This window comes from Myiozetetes cayanensis, unplaced genomic scaffold (assembly GCF_022539395.1).
Source record: "Myiozetetes cayanensis isolate MyiCay16 unplaced genomic scaffold, myiCay2020 scf24, whole genome shotgun sequence".
Lineage (NCBI taxonomy): Eukaryota > Metazoa > Chordata > Aves > Passeriformes > Tyrannidae > Myiozetetes > Myiozetetes cayanensis.
In genome coordinates, this window is record NW_026087456.1 from 1,517,142 (window position 1) to 1,533,499 (window position 16,358).

The window sequence follows — 16,358 nt, forward strand, 5'->3', positions numbered from 1 at the left end:
TGAATGCAATCTCTTTTAAGAATACCCAAAATTAATGGTCTAGCTGCATGATGATCAATATGAATAATGTCCCCTTTTCCTGTGAATTTTTAAGTAATTTTCTAATGGTGGTGACTTTGGAAAGAATGACAAAAGTAGCATCCTCATACCAAAGTCTTTTATTTATCTATTTATCCAAAATAGATTTGAAATATAATTCAACTAAGTTTTAGAAATAGACATTTATGCTTTAAAGATAATTTCAAAATTATAATCTTAAAATTAATCTACATATGTAACAATTGCTTACATCAGAAAGAATAGGAACATATATTTTTCAATTTCAAGAATTGTGTTTCTGTGCTCTTTTTACTAACAAGTTATGATAAAGCTCCACAGTTAATTTAATTTAGGACATGGCTATGTTGAATGGACTGGAATACCAGTCCAAACAAAACCTGTTCTTGAGAGAAATCACTATTCTTCTTTAATTTGCCTGTCCTATTAAACAATTTCCCATATGAGTACTAGTAAATAAAAATCCTTACTACCATCTTTAGCAGTTTAATATTGTCTTTCATATACACAGTGTTGAAGAAAATTATTCATGAATTGTATTTTTGTGTTATGGTAGATTACTCTCGCTAAAATGTACTTTTAATAGTTCACATCATTTTCATTAACCTCTTGATACTTTATTCATCTCCATTAGAGCAACATCATGCAATCAAACCAGAAGAAAAACATAAACAGCCTATTCTAGAGGCAGAATTGAATAGGAAGTCATATAAAACCCCCCAGATTTCAATGAGATCAAATATTCAGCTTTTTTTTTTTTTTTTTTGGCTCTTCACCAATTTCCTCTGCATGAGCATTTCTTGCTATTAATTGCATTTCTACATTGCCTTCCATTCTGCTCTACTTCATTAATATGAGGAACTTGAAAACAGGCTCATGGGTGCAATGCTAAAAGCTTCACAGAAGATACCAAAAGAAGCACAGGTTTGAGTAACATTTTGATCTAACACTGATTTTACTGTGCTGTTATTCTGCAGACATCGTTAGATTTTCCCATTTACATCCTTGCTTTAACATCACGAAATCTGAATCAGGTTCTCTGAATCCTAGACAATATTTGTATTAAGACATTCTTTTGTTTATAAAACTAACATACCACTGGTTTTCAAAATGCCAAACTTTGTTTTGAACTTTACTCCTGAGTTATATGCTATAACACTTTGTTCTACAACTTGATGATGAGTGGCTCTGCAATCATATCTTACAAGGATTTTAGTAAGGAGGAGGTTAACAAAATGAATCATAGGGAAAAAAAATGGAATGATTGTTGATAGGAGAACAGTTCTATTTGCACATGTTCTTTACCTTTCTAAACACAGAAAACAGGTCACAAATATGTTTCATCTTAAGATCATCTGGAGACTTATTCTGTTGGGAGGCACTCCAAATCTTTTGGTTTTAAGGAAAATAATGTTAAATGTAAGAACAGTATTTTGTATAATAATTTGTGGGTCACTTGAAATTTCTTTCTACCCTAGCAGAACAAAAGAGGTCTCAAAAAGAAGGACTTGAGCTGACTTTGGGCATAAGGGACATCTAGAAGAAAAACACTGAAAGAGAGATTTAGAAGATCTGTTTTTTCAGTTTTGATATGCAAGATTTCCTCTTGAAGTGAATGAATGTTTTAGGTGTGTACAGAATGGAAGAGTAATAATAAGGTTTAAGAGAAGATCTGACTGTGAACCGTGAAAATTTTGGAAGTAGTGAGGACATTAAGACCACAAGATAATGCCATGGAAATGAAAGTATATTTATGTGTAGCCCCTAGAGGAAGTAATATTTATACATTTCTTTAGATTAAAGAAGGGGGTTTTTTTGGTGTTTTTTTTTCCTTTTTTTTTTTTTTTAGGAATCATACATTTTCTGAAGAAATAAAATAACTCTATCTCAGATTATAAAATAAGGTAAGATCTCTTCTTCTAGCAATGAGAGACATCAGCTTTCTGTACATTTGTATTACTGATTGTTTATCAAGACCAGACTTTTCTGAGAACACCAGGATATATGGGACTATGAACTATATAACTACTGAAGTAGGGAAAAAATATACTGTTACTTTGTTGATGAATCCCAATTTTATTCAGTATTAATTTCTGTTATGTGAGAAAATTAAGAACAGAAAGGAAAACTTCCCCAGAGATTTACCCTGAATTACTAAATGATAAGAACTAAGCAACAGATAAAATTTAAGAAAATTAATTGATAATGGCTCACATTTATCAGCAGATAAAATGCAAAGAATTTTATAAACAATAGAATCATATCTCTGAGGTAGAAAGCTGTAGCCTGTCACATTTATGAGCTAGAGAAAAAATAACTAAATAATAAATTTTAAACTAAAAGGAAGCCTACCATAAAAAAAAAAAAAAAGGAACTCTTTAGAGTAGTTACGATAACAAAACAGACAACAGATGACAATGTGCATGTTAATGAACAGCAATCAATTTATGTTCTTGAAGCTACTTTGAAGGACATCACATCAGGAGTGTTTCACAGAACAAACAACAATCACCTGACAGGAGTCCTTCCCCTGGAGGGAACTGATATCTAAACCAGCAGAAATATTTGTGAAAAACAAAAGAATTTACCATAGGAACCAAAATTAAACAAGGAGAAATTCCCAGATGTGATGGCATTACTTTAATGAAAAGGAAAAAAATGAAAGCTAAAGAGTTAGATGGGAATGAGAAACAGATCTTGAAATTCACAAAGGAATAACAGCCTGAGTTTTCTTGGAATTCAATTTATGCTTTTGCTTGTTCAAGACTGAAGATAGATCTACCTGGTTTATGTTGATCTCAGAAGATTAAAACAAGATGAAAATATGATTTTCTTACCTTTTCTTTTTTACAGTATTCTTTTTTTAAAGTCCTATAGAGATATTTTTTACAAAAATAGAAAGATCCAAAATTGTCAATACTTAGTCTAATTTTGTTCTTTACCTGTGCACAGTCCCATGGACTGCAAAGGAATTACTCATGTTTTAAATCAACATTCATGTAAATAACTGCAGTATCAGTGGTTTAATCTTTGTGTAGTTCCCTAATGGAAGATTCACTTACAATACAGTTTTCTTTTGTTTTGTTTTAATAATTGTGTCCTACTACCATTGCATGTCATTCTTGTGTTGACATGTGCAGTGAATGTGCAAGTACTGCCAACATCTAGGAATGTATTGTTGTTGTGTAGCACTGTACTATATCTGACACCATTTGCAGTTCTTGCAGTCCACAACCCTGCTGTAAAATCCTGGCATTCAGGTTTAATTGTTTAATCTTTTCCTCTGATGCAGTAGGTGCCATTAATTTTTTGATCAGCTGCTTCAGATGTGATAGTCCTAAATCTAAAGGAGTTCTATGGACTGCTCATTAGGCTTAGCCAGGTAATTAGGAATTCAGGACCAAGTCCGAAATATCTGTAGAAAAATTGTTTAAGGATGCTGAGTAGGATCAGACACTCCTGTAAATGTAGCCATAATATATTAAGTTAATAGCTGCAATTCATTTTTTGTGTTTGAAATGGTTAACTAGAGTAAATATCCAGTTATTACTTTGTATTGCATTCAAGCATATTTGAAATATGGAGATCATTGAAATGTGAAGATCTACAAAGAAATTAAGCTTTTTTTTTTTTTTTTTTCTTTGAGTAGGGGTGGTCTGTGTACAGCACACAAGCTGTTTTCATGTTCTCTCAAGTAAATCATAATATGATGGGTGAAACAGCAGGTCTTCAATTCATAATTGCCATAGTGAAAATAATTTGTCATCTGAGCACAACTCCCACTAGGGAGCTCAAACTATTTACTGTATTTGTTATCATATTGGATGAAAAACCTAAGGAAATACTTAGATGTCTCTACCACATTCAGATTTGCCTGGATAAAGTCTCACTTCTAACCTTTTCATTTATCTGTTACGTATATTGATAGATTTGTAGCTTACATTTTTTAGGGTTATTTAGTAACCTTAACAGGTTTCAGATGACTTCTATGACTTGAATAAGGAAGTATGATTTTATCTCCTTTAAACTTATTTTGACTTTGATGTTGATGGGTAGAGAAAAAAAGGTTTTTAGGGTGTCATTTGACCCTGGAGCCAAGTTTAGTTACGTTATAATATGGATATAGTTTTCTGAATCTGTAAGGCTCCAGGGAAACCTTATATCATTCTTCCAGTGCTTAAAGGAGCTTCAAGAGAACTGGAGAGGGACTATTCACAAGAGCCTGTAGTGACAGGACAAGGGGGAGTGTCTTCAAACTGAAAGAGAGTAGGTTTAGATTAGGTACCAGGAAGAAATTCTTTACTGTGAGAGTGGTAATGCATTGGAACAAGTTGCCCAGAGAATTTGTGGATGCCCCATCCCTAGAAGTGCTCAAGGCCAAGTTGGATGGAGCTGTGATCAATCTAGTCTAGTTGCAGCTGTCATTGCCCATGGCAAGAGGGTTGGAACTGGATGATCTTTAAAGTCTCTTCCAATCCAAGCCATTCTATAACTCTGTAATCATGGCAGAGCTCAGAAAGGAAATGGAGAGGAAAGGACTGTATTTCTTCCTCAAAGAACTCAAGCATTCATTTGTACTGACAAGACTGACACTGAGATGTCTTCCCTTGAATTACTGTGAACTGATGACTAGAGCCATCTTATCCATTTACAAATCTGGATCCAAACACTTTACTACAAATAAATAGTGAGAAAAAGATTGGGAATGGGGATAGATTACAGCAAAAGCTTTTCACTTAGACATTCAAAAATTATGCCTAACCTCAATTTTCGATTTATAAGTTTAATGTCATGCTAGTTGGGGCTAATTTTTGGGGGGTTCAAGGCTGGCACCTGGCTTGCTCAGAACATAGGTAGGATGTGCTTGTGTGTGTATGTCTGCCTCTGTATATTTGTATTGGACTTCCTGAAATCAGTATCCTATGTAATTTTTGACTGGTGTAGCTTTTCTGCATCGTTAGTGAGCTTGCTGAGTCAGTACTGCAGAAGCACTCCTGGTATTGGTGTGGCATTAATCCTCTGCAGAGACCAAGCACCTGGAGCACAGCACACTTGGGTACCTTGTTTAAATCTTTATTTTGAATCACTAAGCAAGATTTACCTAGTGCAGGACTCTGTGCTGGCATCCTGAATGTGTGTGAACTTCACAGCATATATTTGATTTCAGCACTTAGTGTGGAAGTATATGCTGCAAGAAATGACTTCCATTTTGTAGTTCCTAAGGGATGCGGAACATTAATGCTCTCCACGAGCTTCATGAGGCTTCAAAGTGCTCAATAACTTTAGTATTATGCTATTAATATTAACTCTACAGGGATAGATTAGTCATTTGTAACCAGCTAAGATTTTTTTTTAATGTTTGTTTCCTTTTAGGAAATATTTATTTGTATTTTGCTATCAAATATAGGTACATAAGTAAGTATAAAAGACATAACTTTCAGGCCCTGTGGTCATAAAAATATTCTTTGCAAGATTATAAAGGATTTATTGTCTGTTAATTTTCACTTATATTGGTTGGGTTTTCAGGATAATTTGCATGTTATATTGCAATTATTCCACTAGGAATTACTCTGATGGTAAAATTTAAAATAGAATCAGAATCAGCAAATTCAAAAATGCAAGCTGATAAAGATTAGTTTTAATTTAATTAGAAGTAAGCTAAAAATATCTATATTGATATGTGCATACATTGAGTTATAGGTCACTGTCTTCAAACTTAGCTGTCTTAAAGTCTCTCTGAGACATAAATGCTGAGAAACTAGATTGCTTATAATTAAAGCAGAGATCTAGAAACAGAATACATATATATTTTAAATTTAATTTAGCTTATTCATCTAGTTTCCAAGATGTCACTGTAATATTGCTACGTTGTATATCAATGAGATATTGCAGGGCACATCTGAAGAAGTGAAAAAACATACAAACAAACAAAAAGCTACTTTTGCAAAACCTGAACAACATTTTAATTCAGGATTTGCTGGTGTTTTATTTTTACTGTACGTTATTTCATAGGAGGAAAAAAATCAGAATATATTATTGCAAAAAAATCTCCAGAACTTAAAGTAGTTATGCTGATGTAAGAAGGTTTTCTCATATGTGTACCAACTTTCTGTTTCTGTTCCTGTAACTAAATTAGTCTGTAAACTTTCTGAAAAATGTAATGTTATACATAACACTTGTTCATATATGTCTTTTAAGATTTCTTTATTAGGCCAATATCTGAAGATTTTTGGTGGTTCTAGACCTGTGAACCTGCAACCTCACAATTTATAATGTTTCACTAAAGCAGGAGCCTTTTGAAGCATATTTTAAACAGTTCCCAGTGAAAAAGCTCAAGATATTTGGCCTCCATTCTCATCATGGTTTTTTTTGGAGGAACTGGGTTGGAACTCTTCATAGATATCTCCTTTTGGGATGTAGTGAACTTTCATTTTCATAAATTACCAGCAAATGATCTCTAAGTACATTTCTTAAGGCGAGCCTCTAACTATGATTACCTAATATCTCTTTTGCATAGAAAAGTGAAACAGAACTGTAGTCTGGGGCCAGATGAAGAACACTGTTAAAATTAGTAAATATTTCAGGAAATATATTTCAAAACATTTTCATGAGGTGACAGATTCCAAAAGTTAGTTTTAAGCTGTAGAGATATCTTCATTCAGTGGTATTCTTACAAACATTCGGCTTTTGACTGACTTTAAGCTAATGAATATGTGATAGTTTACTGTCAAAACTTATGTATTAAATATGTTCATTAATGCATTTGAATATAAAAATTTATTATACTACAGAAGGTACAAGAGATTTTTATTTTTTCATGTTATTGCAGTGCTGAATTATGTTTGCATCTTCTCACAGTTTAAAATTCTTGGTTTTTTTAAAGAATATCAGACTAACTCTTGCAACTGTCCTTTTTATAATACCATGTTTTTCTGGAGAGCAGAAATTCCTACTGTTATTCCAGTCCTGCAGGTTTATATGTTCTTTTCTTCATTTGTGCTGGCTGTTTGTTACTGAAAAGAATTATATTTTACTCCACAAGGGGTGGTTTTGCAGTTGCTCAACCCTATAGAAATGTTGACATGTAAGCCACAGTGATGCATATCATCTTTAAATTTCAAGAACTCAGAGTTCTGAAAAGTTTCTTTATCATATATTCAGGCTGTGAAAAAAGCATAAGTTGTTTATAAGTGACAAATAAGCACGGGTAATTTTTCTTTGTCTTTCTGACAGAATTCAGCACAAGCTGGGAGATAATGATTAAACATCACTCAGTAAGTACTACTGGCAGAAAAAAAAAATGGTGTTTTTTTTAACAAATTGAATCTTTCTACAAATTGAATTAAAGAAACTGTTGCAAGAAAGTGGAGTCCATAACAACACATACCTCAATGTAGCATCTCTTTAAAAATTCCAGAGCTACATTCAGGGACCTGTTTATTTTAACACTATTTGTCAACAGTTCCTGTGGAAAAAAAAGAACAGGGGCAGACAGGTAGATGGTGTGACTCAGGTCAGTGTAGCATCACTTTCTCAAAAAGGATGGGTGATTTATTCACAGAAATCAACTTCGCAATGCACTTGTGTAGCGCTTGCTTTGAAACTTCACTTTGTCAATAGTTTTTGCTGTTATTATCTCTGACAGAACAATAACAGATGATTGGCAAGAAAAAAAATCCAGAATAGTATTTCTTTGAGTGAGGAAATGGCTGTTATTGAATGTGTTTTTATTTGATGCACTATTCCCTAGTTGCAAAATAAATATTTTAAAAGTTTGTACTGCATTCCCACTCCCTGGTTCTTTATGCTTTACAGAAGAGTGGTGGGTTTTTTTCCTTTTTTGATTGTTTGTGTGGTTGTTTTTCTTTGGTTGGTTGGTTGGTTGGTTATTTTTTCTCTCATCACTTCTGTTACTATTGAATTACTTGGTCTCTGTTTAAAGCCCATTGCTTTAACTGCAATATTTTTTTCCATTCTTTGTAGACAAGATCTGTTCTGGTAGTTTTTTCTTTGTTGCTTTATTCCATTTTACTGTGAAAAGAACAACTATGTATAGTTTTATTTGCCTACAGCAAACTTTGAAGTGTTTCTGAAGTATATGATGCTGAGAAGAGAAAATAAAGAGAAAAATGCCTTATTTTATAAGTTAACAGATTTCCTTGGCTTTTCCAAGATACTCAATGAATAATTATATAAAGATCCAAATTTATGTAAATCTGAGGGGCAATTAGAGGAAAAGCAAAGATATCTCATATTTTTATTACATTCCCTTACTTTCATGAGTGAGATGTTAGAAACATAAATCTTAGGTGTGTTAAGCTATCCAGGGATAAGGCAAAACCTCTTGTGTTCAAATAAATAAGAGAAATAATCTTTTGGAGCCATAAAGGAAAGCAAATCTACAGAAAGTTAATTGAGACATTAAACTATTGCAGAGTTCTAGGGTTAAATCTACAAGTAAAGATACTGTTTAGGGAGAATTAAACATGTTTAGCTTTAAAAATCTAAAATTACATAGGTAAATAAAAAAGACCAAACTCCACCCTCAAAATAAAGTCAAGTCAGCCAATATTTTATCAGTCTGGCTTTGATAGGCAAATAGTTTCATTTGTACTTCCAAAATACACATACTGCTCTCTTACAGGAAAGAGTAAAAAGTACTTTATCATTGCAAGTTATCTAGGAATGTACATTTGCAATATGATTTTTGATATTACAGTTTCACTACCTTTATTTTTCTTTTAAAAACCAAAGGAGCAAGAAGCGTTTCTCTCTTAACGAGAGGAATAAACTGACATGACAAGATTACAGCCTAATGGAAGGTTCTCTTCCCATTTAGCAATACAAAACTTTTATTCTGTTTTAAACGCTCTTAAAAATAGACATATTAATAGCCTACTGAAGTGCTTTGTTTAATTTTCTTTATATTTGGCACCAACAAACACTTGCAACAAATGAGATAATGAGAAAGTCTTTGACATTTGCAGCACAATGCAATTAAAACCAGAACTAGGATTCTTTTCAAATTTCATACTAGAGCAACTTGTAATTTATCTAGTGACTTTCCCAGTAACTTCTGCTGACTTAGTTTAAATAAGAACTCACTGATGTCTTCAAGTTATTAAGTTCATTCTCTGGAAATTATATGTGTGTATATTTAGCCACATTCTAACAAGAAAAATCAACTTTCCGTAAAACAGGGTAGTTTTTCTGGAGGCCTGTTCTCAAGAAGCTGTATAGTCAGGGAATAGATAAATTCTCTGCTGTCATGACCTCACTACTCCTCACAGGGAAGAGATTATCCTGAATCACCAGCACTGCAGTGCCTACCCACAGAACAGGGCTCCTTTCCTCTGCTGCTCACTGAATCAGAGAGGCTCAGTCACTGTACCACAACTGCCTTCAGCAAAATAACTTGAACAAGTGTCTGATCTTGTAGGCTTCTGAGTTCTTGCTGTCCTAAACATTCTTTAGAGCAAGCTCCTAAATCTGTTCAAGACGAGATTTCTTAGTCGTCAGTAATAATTATTTTCTGAGCAGATATTCAGGGATGAGACAGAAGATGCGCAAAAGAAATTGCTCAGCTTTCAAGCAGGTTCAAATATTGTGTGGGAAGCAAAAAGAGGTGTAGGTAATTCTCATTTTTACATTCACAGAACACTATTCTTGACTTAAGGAATGTGAATTAGCAGTATGAAAATTCTGCTACTTGGTCCATTTTTTCTATAAAGTGAACTGAAAAAATTTTATCCCTGAGGTGATGTTTTTGATCAGTCTGTGAAGGACGTAATTTTCCCCTTAGAAGTGGAATATCATTCTGACAAGTTTTGTTATTATTGTTTGTCATTTCCAGTGAAGCATCCTTTTTTATGATAATTAAAATCCGTTGAAATTCAAAGGTACTTATGAAGGAATTGAATTTTTAAATATTTGAGTCCTTTAAGTTCTTCATAACTTGAGTTTTCAAACCATGGGATACAACCCAGCATGTATTTACCTCATACTTGAAATACCATCTTTTAGAAGAAAAAATGTCATTAGAGAAGTAGTGGAGGCAGACACCATTCTATAATATCTCTTTTGTTTTGGTGAAGACTTAAATAATTTAATTTATTTCATTCATCAGCCTCTGGGGTTGTTAACTGAAATGCTGACTCTGTTAGAGCTAAAAACTCCCAGTGAGGCCAAGGATTTCAGCTGAATAAGAAATATACAGACGAGTTCCAAGTTGGATTGGCCTCTCCCAAGTCACATAATGTGTTTTAAAAAATTATTCTGTTTTATTTTTTTCATTCCTCGAGAGCTAGAGGGCAACATTGTTTCAAAAGACGCTGCAAAAGCACATCACAAACTGAAAGTTTTGAGCTAAAAAAAGTCTTTGTTCTGACATGTTCTTTAATTAAGATACTTGCCTAAGACATCATTCTATTAGGTCTTCTTAACAGGGCATTTTAAAACTGGTCTTTTCATGTCCAGTGGCTGGTAAGGATTTATGATGCTTGTGGATTGGATAATATATAGGATATTCAGGATGGAAGATGTGTTCTCCGACCAGTGATAAGGAGAAAGGTAATTTACAAGACAGTCTTGTTTAGTGAAATGCTTTTGGTAGTACAAGTGTATTGTAGGATTGGAGAGAGACATCTAGGGATTAGAAGTGACCATAATTAGGTGAGAGGTCCTTTTTCTTTTATATAAATCACGCTTGATTGAAAATGCAGAAGCTTCAGAGTTCATGTGAGGTGGTATCATACTGTTTATTGCCTGACCCACTTGTGTTTACTGCAGATCTGAATGTGTTTACTACAGTTCTGAATGTGGTCAATGTTTTTTGGACAAAATTATACGATGCATGATAATTAATTGGTTTGTCCATTTGGTGGATTAAAGAACTCTGTTCTTATTTTATTCTATTTTTAAAATTATTGTTATTTTTTCAAGGTTATCATAAAAGACATTTTATGGAGCTATATGAAGCTTTTTGAGCTTTATGAAGTTGCCAAAATGTCCTGTCTACAAGTAACCAAGAAATTAAGAAAGATTAAATAAAAATTTCAAATAAAGAACAATCTCATCATCTAGCAATAAATTCTACTACTATGCTTTTGGCATCCAAACATACAGTAGCAGTTCAGTTGACTCACAATCCATGGAAAGTGAGCTCAGAAGCTGTATGGCTGGATCATCATGTTCCACTTGGAAAGGAAATAAACACTTTAAAAATCAATCCTCAAGTCTGGGTAGAATAAAATATAAAGTTGCAGAAATTATCTACATGAAATTGCTTTTCAGGTAAACTTTTTGAAAATATTGACTTGAGGTCCATCAATTCTACCTATTTCTTCCTATTTTATTTTACTTCTTTCTCTTGGATATTTGATTCTAAATGAAATTACTTGGTTATATGAAACACTGATTTCAGCATAACAATTTATTGTAATGAAATAAAGTCTGAGGAAAAAAAAATGTTATAACCACGGTAGCTTGGTTACAGTTGTTTATGTGGATACATTTTATTTTTTTTTGTTAAAAAAAGTGACTTGAGATTTTAATACGAGTTGCTCCTGAAATATGCAAACATGAAAATTAGAATAATGTCTCCCTTACAGAGATAAATTAATAGAACAAGTAAAAATGTCAATTTGCCATTTCAGATTTTTTTTTACCTCAGTATTTACCTCGGCTTTGCAGAAAAGTACCGTTGAATTAAAAAATGTGGTGTCTATTTGCATGTTTGTGTCTCAATGTTATATCTAGACATATGTGCATGTGAATATCTATATAGTATCTATTACCTTAAAGCTGGAAAGTTATATTTTGATAGTTGTCACATAACTATCAGAGTCAGCTTCACTTTTTTGGTCTGCAACCTGTGTGATAAAACTTAGAAGTTCAGTCATCCCATTTCTTTTATAAAATCCCCTGCATGCTTTAATTGTCCCTGCCTATATCACTCCACAGTAATCTTGCAAGGACTATTACTCTCGTGATCATTCAGGGTTCTATTCTTCCATCATTGAATTAAGAATTTTAATGAGTTTATTAATTTCCCTGCATATTTCTCATGATGAAAAACAAATTGATGTTTAATATTTTTATATTAAGCAATTAGAGTTTAAAATACGAGGGGAACAAAACCCCAATAGAATAGCTGTGACCCCCATTCATAACCACTGCAAAAATGATGACATAAAAACTAAACAGGAATGGAATTTGCCCCACAGATGTGGAGGGCTTTTAGGAGAAAAGAAAAGGAAACTAAAAGTTGTACTGAGGGCACATTAATAGTGTCTGCCCCTACAAACCAGGAGGGAAATCTATTTGTCATTACCTTCAGAATTATGGATTTATAACTACCATCAGAGCTCCAGATTTTTCTCATATTTGTTGAACAGTGCTGTCTACAGATCTTCCATAACCCCTTTTCTGTTTTTCCAGTTCCATGATTAATGCTGTGAAAGCATACTACACTTAATGCTGTCCTGGTGATAGCTTTTATGTTTAGTTATTTCCAATTTTATCTCCTTATTTTTATTTCTTTTATTTCTCAGCTCCTACTTGGATCACTTTACTGGTGATACTCTGTGACAGATTAGCACTAACAGATCACACGGTGATTATCAACACTGGTATAATTTGTCTCTCTGAATTATGGACTCAATATCATGTTCTGATACTTAATCTCAGCCCTGTATGAATTCAATTAAGTGACAGTCTGCCATTAAATATAAAAAGTTAATGTATGCCACGTACTGATACATAAAGCCATGAGTTTTATGAAACCCTTTCTCCCTGCCCCTGATATTTGTGTGGTACCTCTGTGAAGCACATTTGTTATCTCGCAGCACCATGGAAGCAGTTATAAATAACTGGAAGCCAGACTTGAAGTACAGCTGAAAGTCTGTTGTGGTATAAAAATTACATCTGTTGCGACCTCAGGTAGGGTCTATTGAGCATCATTTCTGCGGAAATGAGGGCACCAACTCCAAGGCACATCACAATGAATGCCTCAAGGGAAGTGCTCTTCAGACTCCAGAGTCTATAACACTGCTCAGGCATCAGGCAGCATGTCCACTGATTCCAAGAAATCTTCTAGGCAGGAAGACCTATGACGTACATGTTACCCTAAAATTAAACTTGAAAAACATAAGCAACAGATAGTGTATTTTGGTGTTTTCTAGATTACAGGTTGACCCTGTGTTTTTGTATGTTTACAAATTTTATGAGAAAACCCCAAATTTTAAAAATGCACTGCTAATTCTGGTAATTTAGTAAAAGAAATAACAATGGCTCTAGTTTTTTATTCTTCAAAGTATGGTTTATTTTTCAAATTGCTTATTTTAGTTAATCAGCTTTGTCTAAATAATTATGTTTTATTAATAGGTTTGAAGGCTCCTTTGACTTTTAATGGAAAATGCAAGTTGAAAATATTTGAGTCAGGCTTCTTTTTTTTCTAAAGTAAATAGAGAACAAATCATCATCTTTGCACTTCAGTACTTTTGAAAGTAAGTCTGCTGATATGAGAATCAGATGCTGAATATCACTTCTGCTTATATACTTCCTGTTGCTGTTCATACCTACATAATGTGAAAGATTCATCTTGGTACATTTCAATATATACTGCCATTTTTTTTTATTTTATTTTTTTCTAATTTTTTTTTATTTTAGTGTCACATAAGTAGAAGCAAACATAAAAACAGAAGTCAGTGTATATCTTTTCAAGTGAGAAGGATGCATGACTTCACAAGATGTAAATGTTAATCTAATATCACTTCAGGATATGTATTCATGGCATATTGTTTCAAGAATTGTGGTAGTTTTCCCAAACATGCACTGACAACAAGAAAAAGGTGTGATATTTTGGATCTTGTGTTCCAGTCTGGACTTTAGTAAGGATTAGTTAATATGCATTTAGTCCTCTGATTTCATCATGAAGGAGTCTAATGTTTTAATTATACAATTTCTAGTTCAGTTTCTGATTATGTTCAGTGGGGATGACTTCAAGGAAAATCTTTTCATAGATTTATTTAAGTGAAGATGAGATTTTTAAATTTAGGGAAGAGAAGAATGCTATATAAAAAGATAATTCCTTGCCATTCCCAACCTTTTCCTTCTTTGTAACGTTCACTTCCTGCTGTAACATTGTATTTCTGAACTTAATCACAAAAAATGCTTCACTCTTTTGATACTATAAATCAAGGTGCTCTCATAAGTAAGAGATAATTGCAAGCTTGTTGTACCTTATTAAGCCTATACGCTCATACTGTCACAAAATTTAATAACTTTTTCTATCCAGTTAGAGTATTTTTATGCTTGCTTTTCTTTTCCTCAATTTTCAGCTTTTTCATCACTTTTAGTATAAAGACTTCTCATTTTGCTCCTAAGAAGAATCATGTAATTGCAACAATTTTAAATAGTTCTGTCATAGTTCCTTAACTTGTTTTTTGTGTAAATTAGCATGGCAGTAATATCGTTGTGTCATAAAAGCTCTCAGAATCTTCTAATCTAGAAATTACTGTGTAAGAATAGCTGAAAAATTGTTTATTCTCTATTCTTCTTCAAGGGCAAAAGTCTAATGATCTTACCTATTTGCTTCTCAAATACAAGTATTACATCCTGGAAACTTGCCCTTATTGCATACTAATGATGTATTTTTTTCAGCATGGCACATAACTACGAAAAAATTTTCCTTGTAAAATAATTCATGTGATATGCAATTGAATATCCACATAATAATTATATAGTGGCACTAAATTAATATAAGTATAAGGTAACATTGAGCTATTACTGATTTTTAGATGACTTGCTGCCTGAAAATCCTTCCCTTAGAGATTGACAACATGTCGTGTAGTTTCACAGTTCCTTAAACCTGGTAATTTTTTTCATTATACAATTATTGACAACTGATCCAAGCTGTCCCAGAAAACAAGAAAAAAGAGGAAGAGGAAATATTTTAAGGGAAATATTCATTTAGAATTTTGAATATTATTGGTTCCACTGAATTACTATAGGTGTGATTTCCTTTTCCAGATGAAAATATGGGAAAGCTGGAAAGGTCTGTGGCCAGGCACAGTGTTAATGTAAACTGATCTTCATTGATTCAGCAATAGTCTTAGAATGAAGCTGAAAATTGATTTTTAACTATACTTGTGTGACTTAGCATAAACAACTGGCTCACTGTGATGGAAGAAGGAAGGTAAAATGGCATCTCAACTGGCCATGAACAGAGGAGACAGGTTGTGTGGCACCTGAGCCAAAACTGGGGAATCTATTTGTCTAGATACAGCTCTCGGCCTTCTTCACCTTCCTGTGCCAAGGAAACACTGGCAGCAAAGCCAATTCCTTGCCTTGTTCTCTGTGGTTTCAGTTGGACAGCTGTGCCATGTGGCTCATGAGACGGTGATTGCAGTCTCCATGTGGGCTCTGACTGCTGCTCTATGAAAGATTAACATCTCCCAGATCTGTGTCTGATACATAAATTATTCACGGGACTCTGTCACATAGAGGTACGAGTAAGCTCATCTTACAGGGTAGACTTCGGTTCCTTCCTCTTTTACAAGAGGACTGTTGATGGTTACACAGTGAGAAAGGGGAAAGTATTAGCACATGATCATCTTTCCTCTCCATTACGTTGATGCACTCTGGCTTCACTCTACAATGCACGGCATGGTGGAACAGAGACTCCTACAGAGAGAGCTCAGCCCATGCTGCTGGTGTGGTTAAACACACTCACATAAATTTTTGGAAGTCTTTTACTGCCTTGGAGTTTGCTATAAAAGCGTTTCAGATACAGCAGTGATAATTCAAGGCAAGTTTCTGTTTAACCCATCCTGATGAAAACATTTTAAATCAGTAAATTCAAAATTCAATAATGTTTTACCTAGGGTGTATTATGACAAAGACAATAGAACTGCAATGCATTAAAGACAGAAAGTCTGTAATAATGTCTGTGTTTGTAATTTATTTCATTTTGTTGTGTGTTAATGGCTTTTACATTTCTATGTTCTTCTATTTCTACTTTAAACAAATGAACCATATTTTATGGAAAATTGTAAACTTCAGCCTACGTGTGTCAGGATTCTAAAGACTCCTTAAAGCAATTTCAGCTGTTTCTTATTTATTTGTGTCATGTGATCTTTATTTTGCCCATTTGCAATAATACTTGAACAATCTTATTCTTCCAAGAACTTACTGCTTTTAAGCATGGCTTATTAAAAATGAGGTTTTTTCAGAGTAGAAACAGAATTGATGCAGGTACTGCAAATTCAGAATGTATCAAATCCAGTTTTGAAAGGCAGTTT

General features: G+C 33.5%; 1 long non-coding RNA gene across 1 annotated transcript in view; it reads left to right on the forward strand.

Annotated features, from left to right (window-relative positions):
* Nucleotides 1-10,525: 10,525 nt before the first annotated feature.
* Nucleotides 10,526-16,358, forward strand: part of LOC126642713 (uncharacterized) — a 38,928-nt gene continuing 33,095 nt past the window's right edge. Inside the window, exon 1 of the long non-coding RNA XR_007629510.1 lies at nucleotides 10,526-10,626. This is a non-coding gene — a long non-coding RNA (uncharacterized LOC126642713). The remainder of the gene's footprint in view (nucleotides 10,627-16,358) is intronic.